At 36.8% G+C, this 15,588-nt stretch overlaps 1 protein-coding gene across 13 annotated transcripts in view; it reads right to left on the reverse strand.

The window, feature by feature from the left end:
* The window catches only part of marchf8 (membrane-associated ring finger (C3HC4) 8), a 100,262-nt gene extending 87,579 nt beyond the window's left edge, over positions 1-12,683 (reverse strand). For 7 of the 13 annotated variants that reach the window (XM_079636333.1, XM_079636348.1, XM_079636337.1 and 4 more), the window contains exon 1: positions 12,466-12,680. The gene's annotated coding sequence lies outside the window, so the exon portion shown is untranslated. Of the gene's footprint in view, positions 1-10,575; positions 10,850-12,465 lie in introns of those variants that run through there. The other 6 variants (XM_079636340.1, XM_079636349.1, XM_079636338.1 and 3 more) reach the window with 3 other exon arrangements.
* Between the last annotated feature and the right edge of the window lie 2,905 nt (positions 12,684-15,588).

Below are 15,588 nucleotides of genomic sequence, written 5' to 3' on the forward strand. Positions count from 1 at the left end.
CACACGCTCTCTGCAGGCTCAAAGAGGAAGAGCATTCTAAGAAAGTAAACCTCCCTCACACTTTGAAGTCAAATCCTGCAAATTTAATGGAGACAGCAGACTTTCCCAGATTTTCAGCATTAGTTGTAGTTTCTGTCAAAGCGTCTCTCAATATTCCACACAGATTCAGAGCAGAGCACAGGAGGAAACTGGATGGCGGATGACTTCATCTTTTGCAAGAGGAGATGAAACGCCTTGAAAATGTAGTGAGGAAGGTGAAACTGCAGACTGCATCAAAACATCAAAAAGAGTCCCTAAAAAGCACAGAGGTAGTGAAAAATTTCACTTTTGTATAAAACAGAGCACAGATGGTAATAACTATCTTATTATGTGATTTCGCTGATTGTAATTGAAGAAAATTCAAATAGCGGCTAGGTTTCAGCAACTGCTTTTTCTTCTATCAAAATGTTAATGGATGGTTAGTGTGCAAAAGGAGGCGCTCAGGACGTGTTCTTGTTTCTGAACGCATAAACACTCGGTATAATGCGTGAATTTAAATTGGGTCATGCAAAGGTTTCCTTGTAACCTTCCGGCAGTATCCAGTCAAGCAACTTAAAACAGTTTATGAAGCCATGTTTGCACCATAGCACCATTCGTACAAAATATGATGGTGTTTTATGTGTGCCTTATAAAATATATATAGTTAACATAATATAATAATGCATCCTTGCATAATTAGTATTAATTTATTTTAAACAAATCTTTCTGACACCAAACTCTTGAATTAAGTACATCTTACATATTATATATATTTATTTATATACTTTCATTCATTTTTGAATGTTTATAAACTACTGATCTGTTAAGCATTATGCTAGGACTAGGCCCACACGAAATCTGCACCCACAGTATTTCATTAATACTTCTAGTAGGGCTACTCTAAAGGTCTGTTAAAAAACATTTTACAATGTTAAATATTATTCTGGTTAGTAATTTTCACAACTGCAAGAGAACGAGAATGTCCATCTTTTTTGTTATAAAAAGAAAGGCAATAAAGTAATGTGTGATTCTAGAAAATTGCCCGATACAAGGCACTGCTGAATCAATTCACAGGTCCACAGTCATTCGGTCTCCAACACTAGCAGGGCCAGCGGGGAGGGCACTGAGCACTGAGACGAAAGTGCAAAAATCAGGATCATTGATTTTTCATCATACACTGGAACGAAATATCTTTTCTTGAATTTCCTGCTCCCTCGCTTAATAAAACTTAAGGTCACTGCCACCACAATCAGAGGAAAATGCCATTTGCAGAACAATAACAACAAAAAAGCACAGCATGTGCAATGTGGTTAATTACTACTTTAAACCTTAAGTTAAAATAAGTAGTTATTTGCACTTGTATTTGCTTCCTGTGGAACACAAAAAGGAGTTATCAAAAAAGCCAAAGCTGTTCTTTTTCAAAGCACATTCATAATGATAGAAAACTAGTAAGAATTACATATCCAACAGTATCAGTTTCATTTCTATGCTGATGACCTTCAAGTCTACCTTCCTGTAGTTTTGAACAATCATTCAGCATTAGACCCCATCCATAACTGCACCCAGGATATTAAACGGTGGCTTTCTCAGAACTTTCTTCATTTGAATGAAGGTAAGACCGAGTATATATTATTTACCCCAGACTCACCTTGTAGCTCTCTTAGTTTTGGCCCTCTTACGCCCCAGTTTGCATCCACTGTTCGTAATCTGGGTGTTGCATTTGACAATAGATTGCATTTTGACAAACAGATTGGTGCAGTCGTTAAGAGTAGCTTTTTCCAGCTTAGGCTCCTCAGTAAGGTGAAATCATTCCTGTCCCGTGCTGATTTAGAAAAAGCCATTCATGCCTTTATCAGCTCGAGGCTAGATTACTGTAATGCCCTCTACACTGGGCTTAACCAATCACTTCTAAACCGTCTTCAGATGGTTCAAAACGCAGCAGCGCGTCTCCTTACCAATACCCATAAACATTCACACATAACCCCCGTCCTCTGCTCACTTCACTGGCTCCCGGTACGGTTTAGGGTGGAGTATAAGGTTCTGATGTTTGTTTTTAAGGCCATCAATGGTCTGGCCCCGGCATACCTTTCCGAGCTGGTCACTGTATACCAACCTGCCAGAACCCTCCGCTCCTCTCAGCACCTCTCTTTGATTATCCCCAAGTTTAGATGTAAAAAGTTTGGAGGCCGATCTTTTGCCATTCAGGGACCTACTTTGTGGAATGCCTTACCTACTCCCCTTCGTAACACAACTGTGCTTGGTGTTTTTAAATCGCAGTTGAAGACGTTTCTTTTCAAGAAAGCTTTCGACACGTAATCACTTGTTCTATTTTTAGTCGTGTGCTATCTATTTTGTTTTTACTGTTTAAATTGGTTTTAACTTGTAATTTTTATATACTGCTGTCTTTTTTTTTTAAATGTGTTTTATGGAAAGCGCCTTGTGCACCTTTCTGGTTGTTGTAATGGCGCTATATAAATAAAAATTGAATTGAATTGAATTGAATTAGGAGTGGGCAATATACAGGTAGACACAATGAACTGGTAGAAATTTTTCAGCCTCCGCCCAAGTAGCAGTGCTTCGCCTTCTGAGAATATAGTTCCCAGTATGTGTACGGTTAGAAGATGGCTGTGTCTCATGTGACCTTGTTATTTGTACACGCTGTGACTATACAAATCACAACATGTAAATAGGAAAATGTTGGCATTACTTTGTCACTTATTGGGAGCAGTATGCTAGCTGGAGCCGTTTACCTCCAGTCTTTGTGCTAATCTAGGCTAGCAGTGTGTGTGTCAGACAGAGTTACGGCACGCACGGAGATGAAAAGGGTATGTATGGACTTATCTAACTCTGGGGGATACGGAGAATAAGCTAAAGTCCCTAAAAGTCGGCGTGTTCCTTTAAGTTTTGCGGTTTAAAAACAAGTGATTTTAAACCGTTGAAGCATAGTAAGCAGCGAAATACAACGAATTTCTCTATATACGCGTTCTCCCAGAGAGACGCGCGCACATGAAGCCGCTGCTCATAAAGCGTGTAAGAACTGAACTGGTAAGTTCGAGCAGGAAATAAGGCTGAAATTACTGACAACTTTCAGGCCGTTCAGAATTGGTTCTTTCTTTGATCTTTTCAACTTTGCAGACCTTTTACATTCACAGCTATATTACACACTACATGAAAGGTATCCAAAAAAGCATAATAGGGACACTTTAAAAGAGCCACTAGGACACTTTGAAGGATCCATCCTTCAAAATGGATCATTTCAGAAAGAGGGTTAGGATGAAAGTTAAAAATAATAATTTTCCTGCATGCGTATAGCCTATATTTAGATTTTTTTCTACAAGAAACCGTATTAACATTATATGTGAACCTCAAGGAACATAATACAAAAATCTATGTCACGACCTCTTGAAGTTTTAACAAGAAAAATGAAAAAAGAAAAAAATCATGATAACTAATGTGTGAAGTGTGATACTATTTTGAGTTTCTGTTTATTAAACCATTCTTCTTCTTTGTATTAACTAAACATTTTAATTACAACAAACTCAAAATTTTAAGGCAACTTGTTTTTTTAAGTTAAACCAACATACAGTGTGGAGAAGCTGGGTAGATTTGCTTGGACAATACCTAAGGATACAAGGAAAGACAATCTGAATCCAACCAGAATCCAAGTTCAAAGCATGGACTATGACGATTTTTTTTTTTTTTTTTTTTTGCATAGGCTAGTTGCTTTATGGATGAAATGATCTAATTTAATAATTGATGATATTACAACAGAACTGAATCAACACGGAACTGACTTCAGCTGAACAACAGCCGAAATGCATAATTTTCCTGTTATCACTGTAAAGCTGCTTTGAAATAAACTTTATTACATAAAGCGCTATATATAAATAATACGAATAAAACTGCTCCAAACTGTGAAGTAAAAAACTTTTACACTTACTGCTTGGTGGGGTACATACTAATCAGGAATGGGCTATCATCATAAGCACACAAGTGATGATGACTGAACAGCACTGCAATTCATCATTTCATAAGTGGATTATAATTGTTTTTTCTTTGAGTGGCCCAAAGAGCTGTACACTCCATCTCTATTAAAACTCGTTTTCTGTTGCCAAATGCTCTAATTCAGAACTGAAGAGCAAAAAAGCAAACAAACCGTAATGGAAAGTCTAATTCAGCTCTTTGTTTATGATTATGTTAATAAATTAAAATAATGTGATAATAAGTACCAGTTTGCAACATCAAGCAGAATAACAGACAGTTTTCGTGCAGCTAAAATAATCTTGAAATAAATGAAATTCCTAATGAAACTCACACCTGCTCTTACATCAAAAATGGAAAGGTGGATTGCAGTGTTGTGGAATAAAATGTATAATGCAGTATGAAGGTCCTAATAACAAGGTGATCATTTATTTATTCAGCAAGTCTGAATTTAAACGAAGCAGTGCGGTTTCCAAATCTCTCTCACACACGATGTCTTGCAGGCGAAGAAGTACTGCGGCAATGTTCGTCTGCTTCATGTTTCTCAATTCTCTCAAATCTACAGCCTACAATGTAATTTGAATTGCCACTATGACATTTGTGTGTCACTTTTGTTATATTCTATCAGCTTTAAATATGTACAAATCCTGATATGACTTTAGTTTGGTTCAAAAGTAGTCTCTTTCAATTGTCTGTGGTTCAGACTTTACAAGTAAGGGACCTATGAGGTGACATTTTCAACAAATCTATCAAACGTTTTGTGGCTTTTAGTCCATATCTATTAGATATTAAAGGGATATAGTTCACCAAAAAATGAAAATTCTGTCATCATTTTCTCACCCTCAAGTTGTTCCATTCAAACCTGTATGAATTTCCTTCTTCTGCTGAACACAAAAGAAGATATTTTGAAGAACAGTTGATGGACCCCATTTACTTCCATAGTATTTATTTTCCATAGTATGGAAGTCAATGGGGTTCATTAACTGTTTGGTTACCCACGTTCTTCAAAATATCTTCTTTTCTGTTCATCTGAAAAAAGAAATTTATACAGATTTGGAACAACTTGAGGGTGAGTAAATGATGACAGCATTTTCATTTTTGGGTGAACTATCACTTTAAATTACATATATTTCTTAGTATTTGCTCAGAAATGCCGCATTTGATTGATAAAAAAATACAGTAAAAATGTGTATATTATTAATGTATTATAAAATAACTGTTGTCCATTTTTATATAATTTTACAATTGCATTTTTACCTGTGATGGTACAGTTTTAACAGCCACTATTAAAAAAAACATATTATAAATGTTTTTATTTTTGTATTTTTTAGTATGAGAACATTTCAGTGGTCAGTATCAATAGCAGTAAAAATGTGCTGTTCTCTGTATCAATTTAGGTATTATACGTTATACGGTTAGGGGGCGCTATTACGCACCTTAAAGTAGAGAATCTCCGGATCAAAACACGTGCAAAAAAGCAGAAACAAGCAATAAAGGCATTGCTTATGCACGCTGTAGTCTTCTTGAAAAAAGTATTTTTTTTGTACAAAATGTTGCTTTTTTAAATGAAACTTACCCACATTCAAGTGTTGATAAAAAAAGAATGCATGAAGCTAGAATAAAAAATTGTTGTTGTTGTTTTGTTGTTGTATAAAAGAAGAGGGTTCTTTAGTTTGATACATTGCATGGTCAGATATTCATACAACTAAATATTCTGGGGGCAATTACATTTTCGTGAAAATTATTTTAAAAAATGCTGGTGGTGGCTGGCAACTTTATAAAAATAAAAATTAAAAATTAAAAATGCTGGCATGGAAAGTGTTAATAGGACAAAGAATCTCTTATTTACATTGTGTTAACACTTTGTAGGTTATAATGAAAGGATTCGCGAGTGTGCGGCTCGTGTTGAACAGAACAAAACCTTGTGCGTTTTCCTTGTGGTGTTTCTGACTAACTTACTGACAGGTCATGTTGTTCACGCAGTCAACAGATATGATTGAGATTGTACTTAACGCTTGTAAAAACATGCTTTGCATAGAAACATTTGACACTCGAAGAGTGCTCAGACAAACACATGAGAGTGTTTGAATGCAGCATCTGTCAGCGGGTACCGAATAGACCCGGTACTTGGTACTGTCGTTACTACAGAAATGCTGGTACCATCAACTTTTTTTTTTAGTACCGACTGGTATTGGTATCAACGGTATGTTTGGCAACCCTCTTAGTTAATATTTTAGTTAATTTTAATTGAATCTGTCCTTAGTGAAGAAAATTACCAATTTATTTCATTCCATGATTCCAAACTTTTGTACATGTCCTGAAAAACAACGTAAAAATACATAGTTTTCTAGATAGAATGAGAATATATTTGATGTAAATCAAACCTATTTAAAGGAAAAACTAAAAGCCCCTTCGATATATCCCGCCCAAACTTTGTTACCAATTGTTTTCATGTGGTCTTTATTAAAAGGTGCATAGAGCAACTTTCTGAGTTTTTGCAGAACTATGCCACCTCTGGCGGCAAGCGAAACTGCAGCCAGAGATGTGGCTTGCACTAGACAAAAGTTTTCTTTTTTTAATCTTACGTGGAGTTTGCGTTGGTGTTTGAAATGAACTACAAGCAGGTCTCTTACAATCCATCTTCTACGGAGAATGCCGGCGAATACACAAACCTGCCAGACATAGATATGTGAGCGCGCCGTGAACCTGCATGACGTCACGCCCAGTCTCAAATTCGGCCCTAATCCCTCTTATTTATTTTACTTTACAGGATTATGGAGACAATCTCAGTGATCAGAGAAGGGCTCATTCAGCCCATCAGGCAATTGTTTAAGCATGTATGGGTTAGAAAACGGGTATTTTTTAACATGAAAAGTTGCTTAATGAACCTTTAAAGGGGGGGTAAAATACTTAGTTTCAGTCAATCTCATGTTAATCTTGAGTACCTATAGAGTAATAGTGCGTCCTTAATATCTCCAAAAAGTCTTTAGTTTCATCATATTTATAAAATAAAAATACAGCTTTCCGATTCTAACCGGAAAAAGCCGAGGTCCTTGATTCTGGGCGTGGGCGGAGCTATAGAGTCAAGCGGGAGCGCCCGGGAAGGTTTGCTTATTATCGATCGTGGTGCGGTATGCCATATTACTATATATATATATAGTATTTGGTTTGCAAATCCAGCGACGACCTGGGTCTTGTTAATAAAACATTCGTCACTGAAATGACCAGAACACAAAACCGCACTTGCCACACTCCTTTGCTGTCCCGGAAATACAAACTGCATCCACTGTTCCAGTAACACTGGGTTCTTTGGGAAGCTGAACAAGGTAAACTTTCCCTCACATCCCAAAACACACTTTTTTGGAGACATTCTTGACATCAACCATTCCTATTTAGCGCTGCTGATGATGATTTCCGGTAGTAGCGCGTCGATGCATAGATATTATATAGAGATATATGATGTCTATGCGTCGATGAGCGCGGTCTTTCTCTCCTCTGGTCGACGTGTGCGTGAACGCGCTTTTCCGAGAGCAATGATCATATAAGGAGTTCCACTCTGGTCTACGTCATTAGATCTACGATAGAAAAAAACCAGCCGAAACGTGTTGCAATCCGGAAGTATGATTTTCAGCACAGAAATTCTCTGTTATTCGTTCAAAATAACTTTTCAAACTTTGGCCATTATTAGCATGAGAATCCATCTCTTTAACACTGTAAACAACTCTGAATACATGAAACACCATTGTACCCCCCCTTTAAGTCCCAATGAAATCAATATTCCTAATACACATTTCTGCGGTGATGTCTGAGTAATGCCACTTGCTATTCTGTAATATCCGTCCTTTACTTTTGCCCTTGTTGGATAGAGAGTTTGTTAATATTTAACTATATGTTCAGGCAAAATAAATGTTAGAGAAACTGCATCTGACTGACCATCTGACTGTATTTTCTCTTCTTTTAACAAGCACAGCTGCATGCTGTTGATCTGAATGAGGCATCTCGGATTAATCCCTTCTGCTTCAAAGAATATGGCTTACATGCTTCTGTTGCTGGGATTTTGCAATTGTGGATGTAGTGAATAATGAATAAATGAATAAAAAAGTACAAAGGGGTAGACTTGTACAAGCTTTAGACTTTTTGATCAAAAAATTGTCAAATTGAGAGAACTGTCAAGTGCATTGTATTGTGGGACGGAGTACTGAACATATTTCATACACACAGAAAATTAGCTGTATATTATATATATTTATTATATACTGCAAATAATGTAGAGGTAGTATGTTAGTATGCTATTCCAAACACAGGCCATGAAGCTGAAGGAGAAGTGTCATGAGACAGCAAAGCCTGCCAACATGTGTCCAGATTAGTCAAACAAGGTAAATGTTCTCCCATCTCTAAATAGCACCACTGACTGCTGGCGTGTCTTGGCTATATTATCGAGATCACAAGTATATGATGCTGTTTTAAAACGCCACATCACACAGCACATCCATTTGAATATCATGACAAGTCATTGTGGATCCATGGCCATCTTAAAAATGTATGTATGAGCAATATGATACTGATGTTTCCCGTAGCAAACTCCACTAATTACTTTGAGAAAAACTGAATTCCCCAGAGAGGACAAAATAAGTGGAATTCTAAAAAAAATTATATTGCCATCTATTAGTGTTAGATTAGATGTTATAATGGATTTTCCTACAGTCTTAGAATAAACCATTAAGTGTCTTGGCTAATGCTGGAGCTTTGTCAAGTGATGTGTAAAGCACAAAGGCGAATGTGAATAGTCTTAAAAGCATGCACATGAATACACAGACTGTCAAAACAAAGGTGGCCCGTTTTACCGGCATTCACTCTATTAGACTTTTCCAATGCAGTAGTAATTTAGACAAATGTGTTTTTGTAATTAAATGGCTTTCTGAGGTCGAACCAATTTCAAGAATCTAATTACTTTCTACTGTAACCAGCTACAGCAGCCTCTATTTTTCTGTCAGAAACACATTCCAAGATATAACACCGTAAGTGGTCCAATACTTAATCAACCAACTTTATTTTAATCCCATAGTGTTAATGGCCTATGCTGTAGCAATTGTGTTACATTTGGCTATAACTGTTTAAATTGCAGACAGTGCAATACACGTTAGCATAACATTCAACACTTTGCAAGCACTACAAAAGGATGAGGACTTACGCTAGAACTGACACAGAAAAAATAAGGATATCATTCCTTTAGTATCACTGTATAAGAGATGAGGAAGCATCCGGAGCTGATATTCAGATATGGTAATGAGAGTTTCGTTTCTGACACCAATAAACTAAGTGGTAAGTGGACCAATATGAACGAACTGGGCTATCTGACCAATCAGAGCAGAGTAGGCTGGTGAAAAGGGGGTTTTAGAGAGACTGAATCTTCAAACAAACCGTTTTTAAACGTCTTTGAGAAATTAGGTGATGTGCAATATTATGAGGGGGGAAAAAAGTTTGAGGAAAAAATGTTTGACCTTTGATGCATGCATGCAAATATATTGTTAGGTACTTTAATATCTTACAATATAGAATAAACAAGTTCTACCCCATTCATGTACAGCATTACTTAACATATTAATTTACAGCTTCGCATTCGAAATTCACATTCACTCACTGCAACCAGAAAACAGGGCGCACAGATGAAAACCATAAACACATGACATTTCACAACATGGAAGTCACAGCCAAATCTTGACACAGTGCACAGCCACAAAGGTCTTTCTTGATGAACAATGTTGGTGAAATGGTTTCCTTCTCTACAAAATTCACTGTAAGGGAGGCAACTCCCTTACAACAAATCAACAAATCCTGAAGCACATCCCTCCGTATGAAGTTCTTGAAACCTCATGCAACTTAAAAAAAACAAGCAAACAGGATCAGAAAGAGAACAGTGATGCCTTCAAAGTGATAAGAAGGTGTATAAAAAGTCAGGATGTTCAGCAAGCTGTGACAAGACTAATGGTACAAATTTTTTTTTTTTTATGATCTTCATTTTATAGCTACCACCTTAATTGCCAATATGCCAATATTATTACTGTCATTTATAATTAGGAATATAGGGTATATTATTTCAATCAAAGAGATTAGATCAGGGCTAGTTCTATATTTATAAGTAGCCTAACTATTTTTAACAAGTGCTTGTTTAAGAATTTGTTTTGATAAATCTGTTGTTGTGACATTATTTTATTGGGGCAAGTTGTAAAATGCATTTTAAATGTTGTATTATTTACGTTTGCTGTTTCATGAATTGTTTTGCGTTTCATGCTTATTTTAGTGTTTTAATTTAGCGAAAACCAAAAAGTCTATAATAAGCAGGATATAGTGTGACAACTTACCCCACCGTGTGGCAACATGTCCCAACAACGTGTTCAATAATTGTATCACTGGGCAGCTTTGTTACTTGTCAAGACTTTGAGGTACATGTCTATACAGAAATTGACTTTCAAAAACAAACTTGCTGAGAGAAATATTCACTGGAGTAAATAGAGTGACAACTAGACCCGGCCTTTTACAGTTGATACAAACATAGAGACAAAATTATGAGCTTACCGTGGCTATCAACATCTCAACAAAACTGGTAGTTCAAAGCATTCTTCGAGTGTGAAAGACTAGGCGCGCATGAATGTCCCTGACTGACACCACAGTCACTGACGGTTCGATCCACCCTTCAAACCTACTTATGCGTGAGATACTGATGCTAGCAAAAGCAAAACTAAATGTTTACAGTACGCACTTATGTAGCGCTGTAATCCATACTGCAATGAGCCGATACATCAACAGACCTACAGCAATCCAAGCGCACTGGCCGGGCACACTGGGTAGCAGCAGCGGCATCCGATCCGATTGGAATGAATCGTTCTTTGGAGTCGAATCTTTTTAATCAATCAATTGAATCGGTTCTCAAAAAGGTTTGAACATTTTATTTATGAATCGGGCTGATTCGGTCCGAGAGTGGTTCTCCAGTGAAAAACTCACTGACTTCATCCGGAATCGTACTCTCTTGAGTAGGTAGTTATTTTAAATAATTACTAAACAACCGCTAAAACAGTAATATTATATATAGCCTATGAGTGTGTGTAGCTATAGTATGAATGTAACCTGGACTTACTACACCATGCTTTCATTATCATGTCACCTATACAGTGTCAGTTGCATTGCTTCAATGGCATTCACAAATCCTCTCCCATGGCCTCATAGTAAAATGTCCATTGTATGCGCACTGAAGAATCTCACTGATAGATAGTAGTAGTAGGTCATCCGGGTACTTTTTGCCTATAATTTATGAGTAGCCTACTGTGAATTCGGACATACTTATTTTGTCAGTAAGGCTGCATGGGAAATTGCATACTTCCCTATATAGTAGGCGAAAAACAGTATGGCAAAGGAAGTAGGCCTATATGTCCGAATTAGCAGTACTCTAGGTAGGTAGGTGTACCTGGACCAACTTCTTCCGGCGGGATTCTCAAGTGTGCATATGATGGACACTTTCCTATACCATGAGGGAGAGGATTACTAAATGGCAGTGAAGTAACTGATACGGTTACATGACAATGACAACATGGCGAATGCAGTAGGATGTCCGGATTACATTCATGTAAAGTGATTTGAGCTAAATTTCATCATTGTTAAATGCAAATATGTTAATTAATTAAAAGCTGAATCATGTTTCCAACAGAACTAAAACCGGAAAAAAATCGACCAGTAATAAACAGCAATAGGTCCCTACCACTCTGAGTGTTAAAGGGTCGCGTAATGACGAAATATAATATTTTTTTAACTGATTCTTTGAAAAGAGCTGTTCAAAAGAACCGATTTGCGAAAACGAGTCATTCAATCATTAATAATTATGCATTACAGACGAAATGCAATCAAAGCGCTAGTTTTCTCTGGAGTCAGTGGTTACATCTCAGTCTTCTCTTTTGTTATAGTTCAGTCGTACAATATAACAGTTTCGCTGATGGCGAGATATGGAGAATGACAGCTGCATGCAGACCACCACGGTTATTTTCCTTACCTCATTTTTAGGACAGTTTCATTTCTACGAAGTGCAACATGCTCGCTAAAACAAATAATTTTGCATTTTCTTGGTCTGTTCATTATTAACACTGTCAAGGCAGAGACAACACGCATTATAATAGAGCTGTTCAGCACTGTATTCAAGCACTGGAATAACGAAGGGACTCGAGCTAATACAATAAACCAAGTCTTTATTAATGCCTTCCGCAGTGCTGAACGAAAAAGTCATGAGATTGATACATGTAAAATATATATTTAAGATAGCCTATATTTCCTAACTTGATATGCAAATCCCCTATAAAGATACACATTATTTATCGCCGTAGGCTATTAAAGGACGACCGTGTGTGGTGTTACAGTGACAGCGGTGCAGTGTTTACCCTCGAATGCAGGTTTACGTGATTCGCTCAAATATTTACTTACCTCGTCTTTCCCCGACTGTATAAAGCGATGTTTTTGTTTTTATTTCATAGTCCCCATCTGATAGCGTGCGTCACGTCCACCGACTTCCGCGTTCGGGGTGGAAAAAATAGGGGCTGAGAAAAGAAAAAAATATAGCCTAGGAGAGGGCATGCGCGTGCTATCATGTACTAGCGCTAATGTCTCGAGTGTTCAAATAAATACACAGCTGATCCGGTGGTGTGGGTTAATTAATCAACCTTATATTTATATTAAAATATAAGAAATTGAACTTTTTTTGTGTGCTAAATGAGGTCATGTTGATTCCTTTGTTTTTCTCCTCTCATTGTCTGAGGCTCATGTCTCTACAGTGATTTCATTATTACAATGGTGCACTGTAGGGTGAGTTCACTTTTCTTTTTTTATGAACAGGATTCAAAGATGCTCCTTTTTTCATCATTATCATAGTGGTTAAAGACTATAGGCTAATAGTCTTGATTAAAGAGGGATGGGTGTGCTGTGCCCTGCTCCCTGCCTCTTCTGGAGAAACACAACAGATGATGTGTGTCATGATAGAGGAGAGAACGGCTAAAAGCTGTCATGTTTTGAAAGGGTTTACACGTTTTGTGATCAGAGAATTTTCTAAACATGTTTTGATTCATTGAATAGTACATGCATGAATAACGTTGAACAATACGGTCACTAGAATCAATGACACAGTAACACATGTGTGTGTATGTGTGTAACGTGTAAAACTCAACCTGTAAAACAAGTTCCTCTTGATATTCTTGTATTAAAAGATGCATGTTTCCTTAAAGGGGTGGTAAAATGCCATTTTCACAAGATGTAAAATAAATTTCTGATGTCCCCAAAAGTGTGTATGTGAAGTTTTAGCACAAAATACCTGACAGATATTTTTATATAGCATGTTAAAGTTTTCACTTTTTGAGGATTTGCAAAAACGCACCGTTTTGTGTCTGGCCCTTTAAATGCAAATGAGCTGCTGCAGAGGGCGGGGTTTCAAGAGCTCGTGTGTGTTAGCAGCTGCTATTACCTCATGCAGACACACTAAAATGACAGAAACTGTTCTGTCTTTAATGTCAAAACGGAGTCAGACAAAGATGGAGAGACAACATGTAGAATGCAACAGGACGTCTCTGAAAGGTTAGTTGATGAATTTATGTTGCTGATGTGGCGTTAACTATCTTCAATTAGGATATTCTGTCATGGTAATGTATAAATCGCTCGTATAGGAACTGTTGTGAGATGCACACAGAGTGACTTTCGATTGCATGTGAAAAGATGGATGCTAAAGTTTGAGCTGACTCACTTCTGTGACAAAATACTATACAAATATTACAAATACAAATATTTGACTTGTTCCCTCAACTGCGTGTTCCCGGGGGCGGGGTTTATGTACATTTTAGACTTGCTGATGTCACTAAACCCGGAGGAATGTCGTGTAGTCCCTACCAGCCGTTTGTTGTAGTCCTTAAAAAAACGATTTCTTTAAAAGCAAATATCTCCCTTTGCTTTGAACTTTGAGCGTTGTAACTTTGCAGATGTTGTTTATGCTCAAACAGCAACATTACACACTAACTAAAGTTGGAAAAGTGAAATCATACTTTACCACCCCTTTAAAAGGGCTACTGGACTAAGAGAAGCGCAAGAAATTAATTTGGAAATGAGATCTGTATTATTCTATGGTGTCATGCTGTACTTAAAAGGAGGTGATTTTCTTCTGAAATAGCACAGAATTGTAAAATAAAAACGTGCAACTAATAAAAGCTTCTGCACAAATACCGCTAGCTTTCACATTCTACTTTGAGCAACGCCTGTTTCCTTTCATTTAATGTCGCATAATTCAGCTGAAGAACTGAATGAACCATTCTGACACCATCTGTTTGCTGCACAAATTAGTCTTTTTTTTTAGTTTAGGACTCCAAGTTGAGATTATTCCTGAAATTTTTTATTATTTAAAAAAAAAGTGTAATTTTTTTTTTTAAAGGTGACCTATTATGATTTTTTTCTTTTTGGGCTCTACTAGAATAGGTCTTCATACTTTAATGTTAAAAAACACATTATTTTCACATTTTATATTGTTGCAGCACCTCTCATTCCAGTCTGTGACGTGTACGTTCCATGTGAAAACTCAAGAAAACAATCGAGGCGTTTCAGTGAGTTCAGAAACAGTGCGCACTCATAGAGAGAACAACTCACTTTGGAGTGGACTTTATGCTTTGTAACTTCACAGATCTTTTTCATGCTCAAACAGTCACATTACACACTAAAAGTTGAAAATGTACAAAATCATAATAGGACAGCTTTAAGTAGTTCCGAAGTGGTTTGGCTACTCAGTCAAGAAACTGCACTCATATCTAAATGGGTTCATACTAGTAGAAGTATGATCACAACTTAAAGTACTATACAATAATATAATATAGTCCTATAATAGTAATATACTCATTCTAGTGTGTGGAATCCCAAACAACATTGCTGTTATGAAGCAAATGCAACAAAAACAAACACCTCAATGCAATGTTAAGAAGGCATGAAAGATACAGTAGATAAAAACACAACAGAACTCAATACAGTGAAGAAGAAAAAAATCAAAGGAAACACAAGGATATTTTATTAGACTCATCAACTGACAATTACAGAAAAATGCAAATAACAACAGCTGCCTTCTGAGCAACGTTTTAATTACTAAGGTACAAAAAGGATCGTTCGTCATGGCAACCAGTCAATTGTTCACATCGTATGCCAAGCCCTTATAAAGTTGGTTTAGAATGCTACATGGTCAAACTGCATAGTGTAGTGTGTACGGCTTATTGAGCCGATATATATATACTTCATATTCTAAGTGAATCAAGGTTAAACAGTCTTTTTATAACACGAGTATGCAGTGCTTGGCATTTTCCATGATAAGAGGTGTTCGGTAGAGTGCTACTGGTCAGAGGAGTAATGTGTCAGAAATATAAGAAAGTTCTAATAGGAAAGTTACAAAAAACAAACGGCACATAGTTCAAGCACACTGTCACCCCCCAACCCCAATACAGAACCTAATCTCCACAAGAGATATTTTCATTACTAAAGTGCATCTCTGCAAGACTTGTCATGAAAAGTGATTGTTGGTTCTATTAAAAA

Source organism: Phoxinus phoxinus (genome assembly GCF_949152265.1).
Source record: "Phoxinus phoxinus genome assembly, chromosome: 14".
Classification (NCBI taxonomy): Eukaryota; Metazoa; Chordata; class Actinopteri; order Cypriniformes; family Leuciscidae; genus Phoxinus; species Phoxinus phoxinus.